This window comes from Sciurus carolinensis, chromosome 10 (assembly GCF_902686445.1).
Source record: "Sciurus carolinensis chromosome 10, mSciCar1.2, whole genome shotgun sequence".
Taxonomy (NCBI): Eukaryota; Metazoa; Chordata; class Mammalia; order Rodentia; family Sciuridae; genus Sciurus; species Sciurus carolinensis.
This window is the reverse complement of record NC_062222.1, coordinates 35555676-35577242: the sequence shown is the minus strand read 5'-3', so window position 1 is coordinate 35577242 and position 21567 is coordinate 35555676. Positions and strand designations below refer to the sequence as shown.

The 21567-nt window shown below is 33.8% G+C and overlaps 1 long non-coding RNA gene across 1 annotated transcript; it reads left to right on the top strand.

Annotated features, from left to right (window-relative positions):
* Positions 1 to 4925: 4925 nt before the first annotated feature.
* On the top strand, positions 4926 to 12801 carry LOC124994129 (uncharacterized). The gene is made up of 3 exons (XR_007110454.1): positions 4926 to 5097; positions 5542 to 5666; positions 12628 to 12801. It is a non-coding gene; the product is annotated as an uncharacterized LOC124994129 (long non-coding RNA).
* Positions 12802 to 21567: the final 8766 nt, after the last annotated feature.

Sequence of the window (21567 nt, the reverse complement as noted above, 5' to 3'; positions counted from 1 at the left end):
ATATATTGTGCAGTTTCTATGGCTGATAGAACTGATGTAATAGACTCCACAACATTGTGTTTGTGTGTGTGTGTCTGTGTGTGTGTTTTTACTTAAGTAGAGCATCTTCTGCTCTTACATTTTTGTTCTGGAGAGGACTTTGGAACAAAGATACTAGACATTATACTCAAAATACTGTAAAAGTTAAAGATTGTGAAATTATCTCATTTTCTGGAAAAAGGATGGAATTTGAGACCATTTTGTTAAGCGACAAAAACCAAACTCAGAAGGTCAAGGGTTGTATGTTTTCTCTCATATAGAGGGGGGTAAGAGGGGTGGGATTTCATGAAAATGAAAGGGAAATTAGTAAAGGAAAGGGACCAGAGGACAGGAGGCAAGGAGGGAAGGGGCAATGCTTAGAAGTGATATTGGCCTAATTATATTGTTACGTTGTGTGTATGAATATGTAACAATAAATCCCATCTTTATGTACAAATACAATGCTCCAATAAAATACGTGGAAAGAAAAAAAAGTAAAAGATTGTTCCTGAGAAACTTAATGACAAGTTTATAATCAAATTAAATATGGTCATGATTTCTGGTAGAGCAAAGAGTATCATTTGCTTAACAAATTAGTAATTCCCTCCTAGTTGTTATTAGTTTCCTATTAATGCCACAACAAATCACTACAAGCTGAATGTCTGAAACAGTACAAACCTATCCCTTACAGTTCTGGAAGTCAGAAGTCTTAAAGTATGAGCAGGGCTTCATTTCTTCTGGAGGCTAAATGAGAAATCTGTTTCCTTGCCTTTTTCATCTTAAAGACCACCTTCACTTCTTGGTGAATCATCCCTTCTTCTGCCTTGAGAGTTCATCACTGAATCCTCTGATTCCATCTTTATATCTTCTTTTGACTTTGATCCTCTCATCTCCATTTAAAAAAAAAAAAAAACCTTGGGATTACATTCAGTCCATCCTGATAATTCAGGTTAGTCTGTCTATCTCAAGATGTGATCTAAATCACATCTTCAAAGTATCTCTTAGCATGTAAGGAAACATGCTTACAATATCTGAATGTTAGGATTAAAGCGCTGTTTTTCAGCATTCCATACTAATAGTGTAGATAGCAATCTCTGTCACCGTTTTAGTTTAGGTATCTGCCAAGTAGTAGTCAAGATGTCAATGTGTAGTATTTGTCCAGTGAATCAGTCTGCCATATCTTTAGGGGCACAGTGGTTAATATAATCACATGTGATGAACCAAATAAAGGTAAGGAATTGATTCAAAAAGTGTTTCATTAGGGGGCTCTACCACATGAGAAATAGTGGGAAGGAGCCCAGGTTATGAATCCTTTCTAAACTGTTACTTAAAATGCTCTGTTGGTAAGAATGTGACATGTGTTTTAGTACTGCAATTAACCTCAGGACTATGAAAAATAACAATAAATAAAAACAGAGTGGTCAAAGGAAGAACCATATGGCCAATTAACTTTTACTTTCTTTGAACATTTTTTTTTTCTTTTTGTTATTGTTCTAATTATAGAATCCATTTTGACACATCATAGTTATATGGAGTATAACTTCTCATTCTTCTGGTTGGACTTGGTGTAGAATCACATCGGCCATGTACTCACATACACACATAGAGTAATAATGTCCAATTCATTCTACTGTCTTTCCTACCTCCATACTCTCTCCCCTCCCTTCACTCCCCTCTGCCTAATCCAGTACCTCTATTCTTCCCTAGCTCCCCCATCCTCATTGTAAATTAGCATCCATATATCAGAGAAAACATTCAGCCTTTGCTACTTGGCGTTTGGCTTATATTACTTAGCATGATATTCTCCAGCTCCATCCTTTTGCCTGCCAGTGCCATAATTTCATTCTTCTTCCAGGCTGAGTAATATTTCACTGTGTATATATATATGCCACATTTTCTTTATCCATTCATCTGTTGAAGGGCATCTAGGTTGGTTCCATAGTTTAGCTATTGTGAATTGAGCTGCTATAAACGCTGATGTGACTGTATCACTTTACTAGGTTGATTTTAAATCCTTTGACTATAAACTGAGGAGTCGGATGACTGGGTCAAATGGTGGTTCCATTCCATGTTTTCTAATTTAATCCGTTTCTTTACTAAATTTCTATGTCTTGTTATAGAACCTTGCAAATAGAGGAATAATTCATAGTAGAAACAAGCCTACTTACCCCAAAACACATATGCTTCAAGAATGTTTCTGCTTTATATAAACATAAATGATTCTTATTTAAGAGAACAAAATGTAGAGAAATGTATACATGTAAAAGTGTGAAAGCTTCCTATTTTAGTTTTAACCCTTTCTGAGTACCCTAAGAAAAATCACTTATTTTGCCAGCATCCTACAAAATACTAGTTTTCTATGTGTAGATGCAGTGTTTTCTTTCTTAACAGCACATGTGTTTTATTAGAAATCTTACATTTTATAAAAATGAATTGATCCATACTGAATATATTCCCTCTCAGATATACTTAAAATAATCCATTGTATTTAATAGTTATCTAGAATTGCATTATATAAGCAGAAAGATAAACCTTTTATTATGATTTTGCTCACCTTTATCATATCTTCACAAATATTGGAAAAAATCACATTAAAATAATGTAATATGCAATACAGTTTATACTTTTTAATTATCAGAAATTTTGAATTTTTTATGTGTCTTTACTTTTGGAATAAATCATTGTGGTCATGCATCACTTACTGAGAGATTTACATTCTGAGGCATGCCTAGTTAGGTGATTTTATTATTGTGCAAGCATCAGAGCATGTACTTACACTACCTAAATGAAACAGGTAGATTACTAGACATGGCCTCTTGAGGTCACCAAGAGACATGGCAAATGACACGTATGAGGTTGCTGCTGCGGTAACAGAAGACTATTTTAGAATAAACTTTTTTTTTTAAATTAGAAAGAGTACACTCTAAAATAACAATAAAAATATAGTAAACACATAAACCAGTATCATGGTAATTTATTCAAGTCATTCTCAAGTACTATATTATATATCATTGTGCTGTAGTTTTATACAGCAGGCAGCACAGGATTGTTTACACCAGGTCATCACACACATGTGAGTAATGCATCGTGCTATGTCATTACTGTGGCTGTGATGTCAACAGTTGATAGGAATTTCTTAGCTCTGTTGTAATCTTACAAGATCACTAATACATATGCAGTCTATCACTGACTAAAACATTGCCATGCATTGCATGACTCTACAGAAATTAAACAGCATTGTTAATACTTGATGAGAATTGGGATTCTGTGAGAAAGTTTTCTGGAAGCAAAAGGGATTTCACAGGCCTGTGGAGATGGAAGTCAGCAGGGGATACAGTGAACAAACTAATTGTACTTTGTTGCCTATGATGGAGGGATTAGGAAGATGGCAGCTCGTTAACTCAGCACTAAGAGCTGGAAATACAATGACCAATCCAGATGGTGTTTTCTTCCTTGGTCTCTCCTCTAAAAGAGAGGAAGAAGAGTCTGGGAGTTTCCAAAGATGTTTTAGCGTTTGGATGGGTTCTAGAATTGTGTTGCTCTCTCTCCAAGACAGAGTAAATGGGTCCAAGAATCCCTAAATCTGTATTAGGCTTGCACCAACAAGGTAAAAGAAGACATTTAATTAGTTCTCAAAGTTCCATAAGGTTTTGAGAGGAGCTCCCTCTGTGCTTCTCAAGTATAAATGTAAATATGTCACATTTACTGACATCGAGACCCCTTCTGTGGTCCCATTAATTTCTCATGCTTCTCTTACCCAGGTCTCAACTACCTTATGGATATGGATCCAGTCTGCCCCTGCATTTCTTGTTTCCCAGTGGGAGACACCTGTCATATGTGATTTTAATCTTTGAAAAAGTACCTTTATAGCCCAGAGTTTCGGCAAACGTCTATTCAAGAAACAAGTGAGATCTAAAAGATTGAATGTGAAAATTATTTTATGTTGCTTTATTTCTTCTGTATGTGTAGACGTGGTAAAAATTTATGTTGTATATCTTACATTTGTAATTTCCTAGCTCAGGGATCAACCCAACTGGGAAAAGCTGCAGATGGAGAAATGGATTATTGGGTGAATTCCCTTGTTTTTTGTCACCAGTGGATAGGTTACGATATAGCACAGATGTCACTTACCTTTGAATTCTGCAATCAGAGAAAAACTACTCTTTGACTTTTTTCTGCCAATAGCCTTCAGTTAATGATACCTTTTTGAATATTGAACAGGACTGCTGACTACACCTTCATTAAAAATCTTGTTACTGAGTTCTTGTAGAAACTAAATGCCTGACCCATTAAGTCTTGGTAACTCTAGACTAAATACCCATTTTGGGATGCACACCATGACTGACAAGATGAAAAGCAATTTAAAAATATAAACAATAAAATAAAATTCCTTGCTTGTCAAATGGACTTCTATATTGCAGAATTCAGCTCTTCTGTCAACAATAAACCTGGATTTACATGAAAAAGCATTAGATGCCCCTGTTGAGGGAGGGTAACTTTACCTCCCACTGTGACGCCTGAAGCCAAACCCAAAGCACTGTTTATTTAGGGGCCTTTAATTCACAAAGATTCTCTGAGAGCCAAGGATTTGTGTCAGGAATGTTCAGTGAAGCTGAAATGCTATCACATTATGTTGTAACCGTTCTAATCTTCAAAACTAGTTATGATTTATAACTGGGCATGGTCATCAGAAACATGCAAGTATTAAAGGAAACAGATGCATATTCTGTGAGTACTTTTACTTATAATGGAAGCTCTGTTATTAGAAATTAGACCCTGAATTTAGCTGGAGTAATGGATGGCACTACTTCAGCCCAGGAAGCCTTAACCAACTGGTCCTGTTTGTTATGAGTGACAGAATTGTCTTAAACTTCCTCTTTTGCAGGCCAAGTTCATCTTGTGTGTACAAATTAGTAACATGTCCTGTTACACCTGGATTAGTGCCTTGGGCCAGAAGATCAAATCAAGATACCTGGCTTTCTAAAGTAGACTCTGGTGGTTAATAGTATGGTTAATAGTATGCACTTAGCTGACTGAATCTGAGTTGCCCCGTAGGAATGGCTGAAATCAACTTTGCAGGTTGGTCTTGGTCTGCTGTTCTGAGTTCTGATGCTAATATAGCCTTGATCAGTGCTATATAAGACAAACCAAGCATATTGGTCCTAATCGATTCCTTTAGGTAAAAGTAATCAGAATAACTGATGTTGTGACATGTAAGTTAAATTTGACATAAGCCATTCATGAGAAACAAAAGAGGAAATTCTGGGGGAAATGTTTTCATATTTTTTTTTTCACGGCCAGGACTTCCAAACAAAATTTACTTGCAAACTGCATTAAAAGATGTTTAAATGTTAAGCACATTTTGCACTTTGGAGACCTCCAGAGTGATCTACGGGATTATGTTTTCTAGAGTCTTTTATTTATTTGCATGCCAAAGTGTTGCATCCATTTAAGTACCTTCCCCTATTCACCTAGAATTGACTTGTTTCAATGGCAAAATAAAGATATTTTTTCTTCTCTCAGAGGGGAGGAACTGCCTTGCAGCAATTCCTGCTGAAGCTGTATGGACTCCCTCTGTAAATGTAGCATCTGTCTGCTATCATCATACCACTCAAAAGGGGGCAAAAGGATATGAGAAACCAGAACAGGTATAGTAAATCTTAAATAATATTATGATGCCTCATGTCTTATTTCAGGATAAAATACATAAATGTAGATATTAAAATTTTTCATTCAGTTATCCATTTGTGGGCCTGTTATCCATGGATATCATCTTAAAATTTCTTCTCTGTTAATAAAGAAACTTAGAGTACATCCTAGATTTCACTTTTCTCTCTGAGGTCTTTCTTTGAAAACTTTTGCTTGCTTTCTAGAAAAGTTAAGGAGTTGGGTCTCATGACCTTGGGGGATGGCAGCAGCAATCGGCGCACCCACTCAAGAAGACTTGAGATTGCATCTGCCTCAGCTTTTCCTTCTTTCAGGCCCCCAGTTTATTGAGCAGTGTTGTCCACATTCAGAGAGGGTTTTCCACCTCAGTTTGCCATCCCACATGCCTATCATCTCTGGAAACACCATCGTAAATACATTCAAAAGTCTCTCAATCCAACCAGGTTGACAATCCAGGTTATCCACCATAATCCTCTTATTTAGAGCAATGGTGAATGCTGATGACTACATTTCACAATTCTATGGATTAGTTATCCATTGCTCTGTCCAGATCACCTCAAAACTTAACAATTCAAAATAGCAAGGACTTATTTCTCACAATTTTCTGAGTTGAATTGACTAGGTTGATCCTTTCCTCTTTTCTACACGGTATAGGATGTTTGATGGTCATCCATCCTGCACAATATCTCTACTCTTGGCCTCTCACTATTTAGTAAAGTAACTTGAATGAGTTTCTTTACATGACGGCAACTAACTTCTCAGTCAATGAAAATGGAAACTTCCAGATTTCCTAAGGAACAAACTGACAGGATCAATTTCACCACATTCTTTAGTTGAAAGCAGACCACAGAACCAGTCCAGATTCATGTGAGGGGAAACTGACTCCATCCTCTTGATAAGAGAGAAGGCCTGTGTGTGCACAGGTAAAGAAGGGGCTGGGGATATAGCTCTGTTGGTAGAGTGCTTGCCTTGCATGTACAAGGCCCTGGGTTCAATCCCTAATACTGCAAAATAAATAAATAAATGAAAGGATGGAAGAGATTTGGTGGCCACATTTAGAGATTCTTGAAGTTATGTAAGCAATTCTGTATTGTATTTTTTCCATTTAAAGAAAATATTTTTGATATTATTTATTATTATCTTTAAAGTTGTTTTATGCTTTTCAATGTCTTCATGCTATTTATTTTTGTGACTGGTTATACCAAAATTAATTAATTAGTCCCTCATTAATGGAAGATTAAATTCAATTCAGGGCTATTATAAATAATAATATAAAAAAATCTTTGGGTAGAAATTCATTCAGAGGAGGAATTTCTGCATTAAAATGTAGCACTTTCAAATATTAATAGATATTATCTGATTTCTTCCCAATAATGCATGAAATACCCTTTTTTCTATACCTCTGAAAGAACATTGTATCAAAAAAATCTGTATTTTTCTAGTAAAAATATTGTACCAATATAGTTTTGATTTTTATTTTTCTGTTTGCAAGTGAAGTTGGACATTCTTTTCATTTGTTATTGAGAAGTTATAACTTCCTCTTTTCCCCTTTAGCAATGATGTGTTCTTACTTCTCACCCATTTTTATATTGAGTTTTTTTAGTTTATTGCATAAAATAAGCTTTAGACAAATGAAATAGTTCAATCTTTAAAAATTAAAAAATTTAAGAATATATTCATCTGTTCTCATCACAGCACAGGAAAATAAGCTTGTCACATTAGGAAAAATTATATTTTAATGAAACCTTAGAATTAGTTATAATATTGGAGCTCAAGAGATGACAACCTTATTTACTTTTTGGATCAGTTGTTTCAGTCAGTTAACATTTACATTTGTCCATTCATATTTTCACATACTTATTTATAGTATATCAGTAAACATTTATTAAATTCTTTAGAATTCCAAGGAATATGAATGTATATTACCAGGTACCAGTTCTTAAGATATAAACTACTTAGCCTGAGAAAACAAATTAATATCCTTGTAGCAATTGCACACAGATGAAAGTGAAATGTTACCACCACTGACCCAGTGAACAGCCACTTAAAGCCCCAGTCTCATTTCTAAAGGAAAGAGATTAAATAAAATTCCAAGTGTTGAGTGGAGTTCAGAAATAACTTCTATACAATAAGAAACATAATCCTATGCCCTAACAATCTTTATTTGCCCTACTTATAAGCAAAGCATAATCTCGTCTGTTAGTATACTAGAAAATCAATTTCAAAAAATATAACTGTTATTTTCCTAAAAGTTTCAATATACCAATATTTAGTAATAGTAAGCTTTTGAAATCTGTGCCAATATTATTATCAAGTGTCATCTTTAAAGTTTTTAAACAAAGAAAACTCAGAAACAACATACATACATGAACAAAAGTATAACTCAGATCAATTAATATTATTATTCACACATTACACTCATTTAGGCCCAGACCTTTGATTTGTATCATAAAAATAAAATAATCTGTATATATTCACATCAGATTTTTTGCTCTTCTTATACTCTGCATATGAAATCTCTTAAATTCACATAAAAGATTTCTAATTCAATAGATGTGGATTATAAAAAAGAATTTAAAAACCTCTTGTGATTAAATATTTTATGAATCCAGGAAAAGAAGAGAATTTTCTTGTATAAGTGAGCAATGCTGCCTCACAAATTTCTCCCAAAGTTAGCAAATTGGAACAAAAAGTATGCATTATGTCACATAGTTTCAAAGGAAGGTCAGAAAGCCAGAAGCAGTTTTGGGGTTGGCAGGGTCTTTTGTGATATCTTACTTCTTTTGGCCAAGCCTGATGTCAACTCAAAACTTGACTGAGGCTGGAGACTCTCTTCCAAACTCATGCATGTGGATTTTGTCAGGACTCAGCACTTTTTTGCTGTTTTCTGGAGAGCTCCATTCCTTTTTTTTTTTTTTTTTTTTTTTTTTTTTTTTTAATTTATTTTTATTGTAAACAAATGGGATACATGCTGTAAAGGCATACCATTTGTGTAATCATACATTTACATAGGGTAATGTTGTTTGATTCATTCTGTTATTTTTTCCCTTCCCCCACCCCTCCCACCCCTCTTTTTCCCCTATATAGTCCCTCCTTCCTCCATTCTTGCCCCCCTTTATCCATTCTTTACCACATGGATTTCCTCATGGGGCATCTCACAACATGTCAGTTGACTTCCCCTAGAGCAAGTAAAACATGAGAAAGCAAAAGTGATATTTCATAACCAAGACTCCAAGTTGCAGCTCATCACTTCTGTCTTATTTTGCTAATTAGAAGTGAGTTCATTCCACACTCAAAGAAAGACACAAAAGCATAAATAAAATGAAGAGTGTGAACATATAAGGATTATTGGGAGTCAACTTTGAGGCAAGTGAAGACCTTTTTAATCTTCAGGAAAAGTAGCATCGAATAATGAATTACGTGAAGTGTTTCCCCTCACGTTAGAAATGGCACAATGATGCCCTTAGTTAGCATTTCTGTACAATATTGTATTGGAGGTTCTGACCAGTAAAATAAAGAAAAAATAAAATAAGTTAAAAAGGGGTTATAAGAACAAAATAGAACTGTTATTATATGCAGATAACTCATTTAAAATAACATCAGAGGCTGGAGTGAAGCTCAGTGGTAAAGCTCTTACCTAGCATGTGCAAGGTCCTGGGTTCAATCCCAGCACTACAAAATAGTAAATAAAAAATTTTAAATAAATTACATCAAATACATAAAATCTAAAACTTAAACTTGAAAAAAGACATGGTTTTTCTTCTGGTAAAAGATACAATCTATTACAGAAATAAATGAAGAGACCAAAATAAGTGGAATATGCTATGTCCATGAATTGCAAAATTTAATATGGAAAAGATTTCAATTTTTCCAAATTTAATGCAATTCCAACCAAAATATTCACAGAATTATATTACTTTAGAAATCAAAAAATCTGATTTTATTATGTAATATATGGAAATTCAAGTAATCTTAAAGAAGGAGAAAAATGACTGAAAAATTAGATTATTTATAAGAAGACATATTCACTCCATAAACTAAAGAGTGTGGTATTTGCACAAGGATAGAAAAACAGATTAAGATACAGAATAGAGAGCTCAGAAACAGACCCATATCTATGCTGTCACCTAATTGATTATATCAGTGGTACCACAGTGCACTTCAAATGAATATTCGATTCATTTGATATTCACTTGGGCTGGGTCAGTTGGATATTCATTTGAAAACAAACAAAAACAAAGGATCTTGACTCCTATGACACAAAAGACAAATAAAAACTGTTCATAGAAGTACTGGTTTTAATAAGCCCAAGTAAACATAAATGAAGCAAATATCCATATTTAGATATTAAAATATATAATATATGGTAAAATACCAATAAAACAGAATGCTATACATTATAATAAATATGAACAATGTACAATTATGTGTACCAATAATTGTGAACAAAAAACAACTGTAAATCACAAAAGTATAGAGTGAAAGAAGCTAAGAAAAGAGTATGCATTATGTAATTCTACCTACATTAAAATAAAAAATAGACCAAGTTAACCTATGGTGGTAGAAATAAGATTGTATTTAATTTTAGCTAATGGATAGAGAATAAGAAGCTTGAATTGGACTTCAGAATTTCAAGTAATTTTTATTATTCTTTATTAAAAATTCCTACATATTATTACAGAGCATACTCACTCTATATTTTTGTTTCACGTGTCCATATATGACTCTTCAATAAAATTTACAACACAGAATTTTTTGTACAGGCTGAATAGAGAAAAAATATTAGTGCATGGTAGAGTTATATGTTCTAAATGCCCTTATCTTATGAAGCATTAAATACTTTTGGTTTAAATTATACATGGAACCTCTTGTTAATGATAATTTAAGAAACTAAAATATTTCAGAGGTTTTATTTGTTATGTCACTAAGTAAAATTAATAAGTCAGTAATTGTGAAGTAAATGTGTCATTTTGAAGACCTCAATAAGAAAAGAAGCAATCCTTAAATAATTAAAAAGAGTGACTCCTTGTCACATTCTTATGGTTCTTTTAGATTTTTAAAATTTTCACAAAATTTATAGGCATTACATAAATTGATTGCTATAATGTGGAGGTATTTAGTTTGGGGATTAGGCTATCAGAAATTGGCTCCAAGTGGCAGCAGAACATGTCTAAATCAACCGTAGAACCGTAACTAAAAAATTAAACATACAAAAACAACCATAAATTTACTTGTACATAGTGGAAGGGAGTTTGGTCTTTGGAAGTTAAGAGGAGAGTCTTGATTTTGTTCATCTTTTTGAGGTCAGAAATGATAGTGTGAAATTATCTGGTAGAATATAGTCAGAGGGAACCCCAGAATTCAGTGAAACTTTCTGGTTCTTAAGAAGAGTGGAAATGACAAGCAAAAAAACTGTTCAAAATGCATTTAAGATATAGAATGTAATGTTAATGTTTTCCTTGTAAGCTAAATCTAGTAAGCAAATAAAGGCTACTTACTAAAAAAACAGAAAACAAAAAATGACAGCAAGGTTTAGACTGATTGCACCACTTGAGAAATGGTTTCTCCTAGATGCAGTGGTTCTGTGACTCCAAAAGGGAAACTTAAAAGGATAAGAGAAGGATTCAGAGCTAAGCAGTCAATCCCAATAGGACAGTCTAGACCAGATGCAGTACTCTGTGAGAACATACTGTCCTCTTCCACCCAAATATGATCTGACATTTTTAAGCAATGGTCAGCTAAATTTGTAATCCTGCAAAATACTTGCTTTTAAAAAGTTCCATGTTTTATATCAGAATTATCTTAATATTTGTTTATGAAAATTGATAGTATTTTTCTAGGTGCTTTTATGAGGTTATCAGGTTTAATCAGTGATATGTTAATGTTTAACAAAGTGCTGTTGCTGAAAAAAATAGAGGAACATCTGATGAGAGAAACTATGGATTAGAGGTTTTTGGTATTCCTAGATATAGAATTAACCAGGTTATATATTGAATTAGTCAATTTCGTCTTTACCTAGAGATCTTGTCTTTATCAGAATTTCATGGCTGATGTATACTTAATGATTTCAATTAAATATTTAGGTTTTTGTTTAATTATATTGTCCAAGGAAGTAGAGTGATATTTGTTAACAACCGGTGTAATTCTGAATATTTTCTTCAATAAGCTTGACTTCAAACGCTAGGAAAGTAAAATGCATTCCTTATCTTGTAGCCCAAGGCAAAACTGAGCTCACCTGACTGATCTTAAGATTAAATCAGTATATCTACTTACAAGCAACACTGCCAGAACATTGATCTGATAATAAATAATGTAGCTTGTACTTGAAGGCCATGGAAGTTTCCTTTTGCAACATCTTACAAGTACAATTTTCTCAGTCCCCCAGGGAAAGGGATGAGCAAATTGCTCAAGTGGAAAAATAGTGAGTTAAAACAGAGGTAAAATAGAACAGGTATTTCACACATTTTATTGGTCTTCTTTAATTAAAAAAACTGAGAATACTTTTACCTTATCTCTGTACTGTTATTTTTCTATATTACAAATAGCATAAAACTATAAGCTACTCCCCAAAATATGAACACTTCAGGTACTTATAAGTTGAAACTTGAAAAATGCTGATAAAGTTTGTTTATTGAGCACCCACATTTTATAAGACATTGGAAATGGTTTTATATTTTAAAACTGTTTTAATTCCTGCATGGTGAACTTTAATTCCCATATGGTGAACTTTGGAGATAACCACCAGTGACTCATACTTTTATAATCCTGTCCTCTTGAATTTAAATGGGACCTGTGAATATGTGTATCCATCCCATGATCTTGTTACAGCATATGGTGCAAGAGTTTGTATATATCGATAAGGTTCCTAATCAATTGACTTTGAGTTACTCGAAAGGAGATCACCTTGTGTGAACTTGACCTATTCTCTTGCTCCCTTAAAAGGCACAAGAAACAGGAACAAACACTGTCCTGCTGGATTAGGCAAAAGCAAAACACTGCCTGTGGAGGAGGACAAGTGGCTGAACCTGAGAGAAACTTCTAGGATCTGAGAGTGAACTTCATCTCATCCTTATGAAGACAGGAGACACATCAGTGTCCCAGTCACAAGAACTGTACTTTTATAACGACCTGAATGAGTTCAGAAGAGGAAGTAGACGTTCCGATGAGAGCCACAGTCCTATGTAAATGCCTCGATTCTAGGTTTGGGAAAGACAGAATCTACTGCATCATGCTCAGATTTCTGACTCAGAAATTTTGAGGTAATAAACATTCATTTTAAGATACAAAAATTAAGGTAATTTGTTGAACAGCTCTCTCTCTATATATATATACATATGTATATTTATATATACACACACATAATATATATAATATAAATAATTATTATACATATATAACACTATGTATATTTCATACATATTCATGAAATCACATATGTATAAAATAGCTTTGTAATGCACATATTATCCTCATTTTAGAAATAGTGAGAAAATGGAAGCCAAAATGGTTCAAGTGAAAGAACTGGGATTGGGACAAATTTGTTTGACACACAAACATTCATATGCCTCTCCTCTCTCTATAATCACATTATTGTTTAACTAGCCGGTAAATTTTCACATCACTCACAATATGAAGCATTGTGTTACCACACTGTCACATATTGTAAGAGAAGGATGACAACAAAAAGATTCCCTGTCTTTCAAAGGATAGGACTAACCTTAGAAAGACTTCTGAAATAGGGGAATATTTATGTCATTTGATTTCTGATTTATTTGATGTGTTTTTCAGCTACTATTTAATGTTTGCTTACCGTGTTCTACCATGTTGCTAAGCTAAACACGTTTCAAACATTATTGTATTTAATATTCACAATATGAGAAAAGTGCTATCCCTATTTATCAAATATGGAACCTGAGGCACAGATAATTTAAGTCATTTGTTCAAGGATACATATCTGGTAAGCATCAAAGCTGCAATTTGCAGCTAAATCTTCCGATTCTAAAAGTTTCACAGGTACTTAGTCTTTGTATTTTAAGATTTCCTGTTTATCTTGATCTTCTTTTACTTCTCCCTGTGCCTTTGTTTTTCATCCCCTACTTCTTTCTCTCTTTTCTTTAATTCACAATCCTCACACATTATATCCTACATAATGCATTGCACAAAGTACAATTAATTATTACATGTTACTATGAGTCATGAACTAGAAATACAGTGGCTCTAGTAATGAAAAAATGAAACTTTTGCATTCAATTTTTTTTACATCTAGGACAGGGGGAAGTTACAAAAACACATAACAGATATACACATAGTATATCTGTGGCAAATATTTTGCAGAAAATAAAGTGTGGAGAAGGAAGAAGTGGAAAATGTGCTATTTCATATAGACTGCAAGAGAAATTCCCAGTGCTAAAATGAAGTTTGCACAGAGACATGAAGCACTGAAACACAGAGGAGGAAAAATTAGCACTTCTGATCAGTGGCAAATACCATGTATATGAGAAAATCCTTGCCATGTTCTAGGGAGTCCAATCCAGTGAGGAGTGGTGAATGAGATTGGAAAAGTGGTACATATAACACAGCCAAAGGAAATTCGCTTTGATTTTGAATGAAATCAGATGCCACTGGAATATCTGAACACAGAGATGATATGATTAGCTTAGACTTGTAAATTTTCACTCAGTTCTATGTTAAGAATTTTTGCAGAAAAGAGAAGAAAGAACTGTGTGCGTGTGGGTGTGTGTGTGTGTGTGTGTGTGTGTGTATGTATGGGTGTGTTCCAATTAGGATACTGTTTTTTGTTGGGGTTTTGATTCAGGTGCCAGAGTTGAAAGCCAACACTTACCTCATGCTAAGCAAATGCTCTCCTGAGCTACATCCCAAGTCCTTAGAAGACTATGGCTATAACACAAAGCGGACATAATGAGGGTTCTGTCAAGATGATAAAGGAGGATGGGTAAGAAAACTTCAGACTCAGAGGCTATTTTAAATGTAACATCAACAGTGCATAGATGAGATGGATGGAATGTGGTCTGTGAGAGCAAGGCAAATCTTGGCTAACTCCCAGTGACTTGTGCTGAGTAATTGGATTTGCTGAGGTCGATAAGAATGGGGAGGGAGAATATTTGGAAGTAAGAAATATAAAATTATTTAAGGGACATTTGATAAGCTAGAGATACCTAGTGGACATCAAAATGGAGATATCAGGCAGGCAAATACATACACATCTGAAGTTGAAGGGAAAGGTAGATATGTGGATCATCAGCACCAAGCTAATACTTAAAGCAGTGACTAGATGAGAATTCCAAAGGTGTTAGTGGGTGACTAGGAGAGAACATCTGATGTCTAAGGTCTGAGAAGCTAGAATGTTGAAACAAAGACAGCAAACAAAATTGGGAAGAAACAGCCATTTACTAAGGAAACAGAGAAACAGTTTCCCAAAGCCCTGTAATAGAAAATATATGTGTTAGTCAGCTGCTTCTTCTTCTTCTTTTTTTTTTAACTGTAATAATACCTTCAACAAATCAACTTAATAAAAGAAAAGTTTTATTTTGGATCTTCCATTTGGAAGTTTCAGTCCTTGCTCAGTTGGACTGTTGTTTTAGACCTCTGGCAAGGCAGTACAGCAAGGAGAGGAAACTGCTTACCTCATGTTGGCCAAGAAGTGAAAGAGCCAGCGGCAGGGTCCCAACATCCCCTTTGAGGACTTGCCTCAATGACCAGAAGATCTCCCACTAGATAGCACCTCTTAAATATTCTACCACCTCCCAACAGGAACATGGGCTGGGGGCCAAACTGTCAACATATGGTCTTCAGGGCACACTTGTCCACACCATAGCAGAAATGTTTAGGGAAAGAGGGAGGGATCCACTTTGTCAATGAATGTTGATGAGTCAAGGTGAGATCTAATAATTGACCCCTGGATGTGTTATTATTCGTGGACTTGACAAGAGCTGGAAGATGATCAGAGAGAAAAATGAATGTTCAATAAGAAAAGGTGGAAAAGAGTTAAAAAAAGTAAGCTTAGACAAACTTTGTTAAAACTTTTTGCTGTGAAGGGGACAGAATTCCAAGGAAAGATGCAATGTGTAAAGTGAGTTTTGTATTTATTTTTCTAATAAACGATGTCAAAATGTTTGTATGGTGTTGGGAATATGTTTCAACCATGCAGAGACAGTGCAGTAGGTAAATTTTTATTTAATCAGAATTACATTTTGCCAGACAAGGCCATAGCTTGAGAGTTTAGTACATGATTAAAAATTATATGGTATTTTGCTGATGATAGCCTGCTGGTTACCGACAATTAAATTATAACAATTTTGAGGGTTCAAAGGAGGTGATTCATGGAGTCATAGTAGGGGATACACAAAACCCTGTGAAGATGAGAAAGAGTTCCTGGATCTTCTTGTTCAGTCTGACAAAAACGGACATGAAGGACGTGTTAAGGTTATCCCAATGGTAGCCTTTCCAGATTTTCTGATTTCAGGAGTCTGGAAGGAAGGTAAAAAGGGATGTTGCAGGCAATATGCAGGACTTTGGGCTCCTTCTTAATTCCTGGTAATGGAAACAGGCAAAACATGAGTTCTGGCACTTTCTTCATTCTTAGAGATGACGATGTGGAGGTCAGGGGAAAAGGGAAAGTTTGACAGGATATCTGTATTTTTGCATCTTCATTCAATATCAAGAAAAATATTGTAAGAAAGGGCATCAAAAATGGGACTGTAAATTGACTAGTACATAACACTATTTTTCAATTTCTTTAAAAGAATTGATTGATTCACAAGTTTCCCTCATTCGTCCACATCCAAACTTAAAGATTACTCAAAAATTAAAAATATTTTAATGCTATCAGAGAGGCAGAACAAGACCTCTGAGAGTGGGAGGTGGAGGACAAGAGAAGAAGTGAGGTCAAGGAAACATAGGGATCTGTTTTCTTAAAAAGAAATCGTGCCTGTATTGCAGTTGGGATGTGTATGACATTAACATAATTACTCTCAACCTTGTTTTTTCCATTTAAAAATCTAATCCTATTTTCTATGATTTATGACTAAATTCTGAAGATCCTATTTACAAATATTGTTGACTAAACTCCATCGAAATGTAATGATTTAGCTATACTATCTGACTTCCACGTGTCATGACTTTAGGCTTTGCATTGAGTTGATTCTGTTTATCAATCTGCTTGAAATGAAAAGATATGAAAATTTGCATTGATTACTTTGATGGATTATATGAGGAGAAATAAAGGTTACACTGAAGCCTAAATAACAAGCTCTTTTCATCTTGCATTCCTCATTTGACTACTTATTCTTCAAAAATAAAGTAAAATGACAACAATAATATATATGTAGTTGCAGAAAGCACCTGGTTTAAGTTGTAGAACACACATTTACACCAATACTCTAGTCAGATACACGTTCATGTGACTTTTGAAGAAAATACATATATGCTTAAATATTAAGACATCTGAAGTTAATGAAATTTAATTATTTTCAGGCAATAATACCCTCATGTTTTTCTATGGAGGCATGAGATTGACTTTTAAGGTGGAAGATAAAGAGATTACATTTTATTATATAATAGATCTAGCACCTTTGATACAGTGCAATGTCTGTGGTATACATCTATGTGGTTGCAGATAGTAGTATCCTATTCCATTTACAGCTGATTTGTATTCTGTTGTGTTCATATATCACAATTTATGTATCTATTTCTCTATCAATAGGTTTTTGAAGCTTAGGTGTATTATGAATAATGCTCCTATGAGCATTCTTTCAGGATTTTTATATTTTTTTTTAGAAATATACTTTTAATCCTCATTAATTAAAATACCTAATGTAGAATTGTTTGCTTGAACAGAAAGGTGATATTTATTGTGAAAACACGTGTCCAATACTTTTTCCAAAGTGGTTTTGTTGTTTTATATTTGTCAGCATATATAACATTTCAGTTTGCTCCATAATTCACCCATTTGAAGTGTAAAATTCGGTTTTTTAATTATATTTAGAATCATGTGTAATAGGGAGGAAGATTTAATTTTTCCTATCTGACCAAAAACTTTCAGTAGCCATTGTCTCCTTTCTCTTCTTCCTCTTATGTCCTAACCTAGGCATGGAAATAGGGAATCCTTATTCTTTCTCCCTTAACACTGGTTCAGTCTTCAAACCATGCAAATTTGGCCATGAAGAACCTTCACTCTGCCTCACCTGGCCAAAATAAAAGCAAGTCACTAGTCTCTCCTCAATTTTGTCACCTGGGCTGATGTGTACCAACCCTGCTCTCTTGGAGAGTCTCATAATATGAGTGATTAATATTTCCGTATCCTCCTGGTGTGTGTAGCATTACTAGTTGTGACATATAAATTCATTTTGGGAGTGAGGTTCATCCCAGCATTCACAGGACAACTATAAAATATTGTTTTAACCACATAGTCTAACTTTAGAATATCTTCACCACTTCTAAAAGAAACCCCACAGGCTGTGGTGTTCACTCCCAATTATCTCCCATACACTTTGTCTCTGACCTTGGGCAAGCACTGGTATACTTACTGTATATACATTTTCTTATTCTAGGAAGTGAAATTCATGCAAATGAAATCATACAGTAGTTGGAACTTTGTGACTTCTTTCACCTAGCATAGTGCTTCTGAAGTTCATCCATCCATGTTGAAGCATTTTTATTGCCAAACAATATGACATTATGTGGTATACCACATTTTACATAATCACTCAATTGATGAACATTTGTTACTTTTCCCCCCAGTTTTGGGAGATCGTGAATAATGCTATGCAATTCATGTATATTTCTTCACCAGGAGAGATAGGTCTTCATTTATCTTGAGTACTCTTAAGAGTCAAATTGCTAAGTCATATGATAATCTGTTTCATATTTTGAGAAATTGCTAAACTATTTAAAAAGTTGCTGTATTGTCTTATGTTCCTTAAGTACAAGATATGTTAGGGCCCATTTTCTCCACTTTTTTGCCAATACTTTTATTGTTTGTATTTTGGATTATAACTTTGGTTTTGAGTTTATTTCCAATTGTTTCTAAGACTTTTGACAATCTGTCATAAAACACATTTTATTTGTTCTGTCATGTTTTTATTTATCTCATGGTAGTAGAAAATGCAAAGGAAGAAAAATTAACCTAATCATATCAATAGATTTAATGAGGTCACATGCAGTTCATCATCCTTGGTCTTGGTTAGTAATTTGCAGAACTAACAGATAATATCAAGGAGACACTGAAAGTCTCACTCACCCACAACACAAATGACACCTATATGTGAATAAGAAAATGGATTGGAAGCAAGATACTATGGTTTGACTGTGTCTTCCAAATGTTCTTGTGTAGTAGCCTTAATTCCTGGTGTGTGGGCAGGGATGATTATAAGAGGTGCTTGGATCATGAGGGTGGAGCCCTTCTCAGGGGATTAATCTTTTCACCATGGGAGAGAGTTAAGTCCTGAAAGCAGGTTGGTATGAAAGCAAGTCAGCCTCCAAGGCTGTGTCTTCCACACATGCTTACTTACTCTGTGAGATAAGGCAGCACTGATACCCTCTCCAGATGCTGTTATCATGCCTTTGGATTTCACAGCCTCCAGAATTGTGAGCCAACTCAACTCATTTTATTACCCAGTCTGTGCTACTCTGTTACAGCAATAGAAAGTGAACTAAGACCCAAGGGATTAAGACTATTCTTTGAATCATTCTAAAAAAAATGTAAAGGAAGCAATAAAAGTTCACTTAATAGTCACAACAATAAGAAACATCTCATTTTCCCTTTCACAAAAGATAACATCATTTTCACTTTCTAATTAGTGTTAAACCCACTCTGAATTACAAATGCTTAAATAAACAAAGAGGGGTGGGGAGAGCAACAGCACTTGGCAACATGCAATTATGTATATAAACATTTATAAAAATTTAAAGATACTCCACATTCTCTCCCTCCCTTTCTCTCTCTCTCTGTCTGTTTCTCTCTTTCTCTCTCTCTCTCTCTCTCTCTATATATATATATATATATATACACACATAGAGAGAATAATTTTACATATATAGAGAGAAAGAATATTATATGTATATATATACATATATACATATAGAGGGAACATATATGTATCTATATATATGTAATATATATGTTCTCTCTATATGTATTTACATATATATCTCCATATATATTTTCTCTCTGTATATGTAATATAATATGTATATTCTCTCTATATGTATATATATTTATATGTGGTCATTTGTTCCTTACCAACAAGAATTATGTTCTGAGAATCATGTCCTTAATGTATTTTATCATTGTGTGAATCTCACATGGTGTAAGTACTTATACTTAGTTTGACTTGGACATCATTCATTCTAGTCTATGAGATCAGTAATCACATGTGTGTTCTGTCATTGATCAAAACATAATTATGAGGTGCATAGCTGCAATACATTAGGAAGATCTGTACAAAAACAATAAACCAAAATTATAATGCACTGGGACAAAGTAGTCCTATCGAGTACATTTATTAATGAATAATGTTTGGACTGAAGCAAAATCTCAAGAATGTACCATCACTAGCATTCCAATGGTTAATTGACGATCTCAAATATCAAAATTATTCTCAACCAATAACAAAGAGCATTTCCATGAGGTTGTGAATATCCATGTGATTTAATGAAATATGTATATGAAACTCTATAAATAAAAGATCCAGATTTCTTGTTTTAATTTTTAACCTTGATATTCCATGTTGCATATGCATTTTAGAAACAATAGGGAAACAAAATGCATCCCACCTTATATTATGAGCTTTAAGAATTCAACCTGTACCCATATATGTATCCTGCATGATATTTATCACACTATGAGAAATAATTAAACATTAAATTAAAATAATGTAGGCCCCCATGTGGTCATAAGCCAGTTAAAATGACAAAGAATTTAAACAGATAAAAAAGCTCTTGAAATATAACTAAATTATTTTGTATTTTATGAAATCCTTGGCTATTAAATTTGTTTTTCTCTTCAATGTACCTAAGATTATTCTAGGAAATGTCTTAGAACCTGTGGAGATTTACATTTAATGATGTGATTTAAGGATTGGATCCTGATGAGCTTTACATTTAAAGGAAATTATTTGTTAGATTCAGCACATTTATTATATTTAGTGCTTCCATGATTATTTTAAAAAATGCTTGCCAGGAGGTACTACTGTTTATCAGTTATGATAAGAGGCCAATTATGAGCATAATTTATTTGAAATACTCAAAAAAATGAACATTGCTACATTTAATTTTAGATTCAATTTTCTTTTTCTATTTTTCTGTTTTTCTGTTTTTATTCTAAGATATCTGTTTATGCCAGAACAGTTATTAGATATTTGAAATATATACATAGATATGTATGATTAGATATTTTAAATGTTATACATATATGTATATATTATTAAATATTTTGAATATATATTTATAAAACTATTCAAAGCAGAGTAAAAGTAGTTTTTTTTTTCATTTTTGTCGTAACAAAGTTGTGAATCAAACTTGACGGATGCTGCAACAATACCATTCCCTTCAAAGGGTACCAAATACTCTTTGATCAAATGAGAAATGATCAAAGTCTAAGCCTGTTTTTAAAACCCGTGAAAATATTGGATTTAAGTGCCTTTCTTTTTCTTTCTCCTTGAGTTAGTCCTTTGATGAAACATTTTATTAAAAGAAAAATAAAGGAAACCAATATAACATAGAGAATGAGACTAAGGATACACCACACAGGTGATACTTTATTGCAGGCAGATTTATCATGACACTGAAAAACCAGCATTTTGAAGTGAAAGTCATCAAAGATCTAAGGACATGTGTTCCTTTCAGATGTCATGGTTGCTTCAT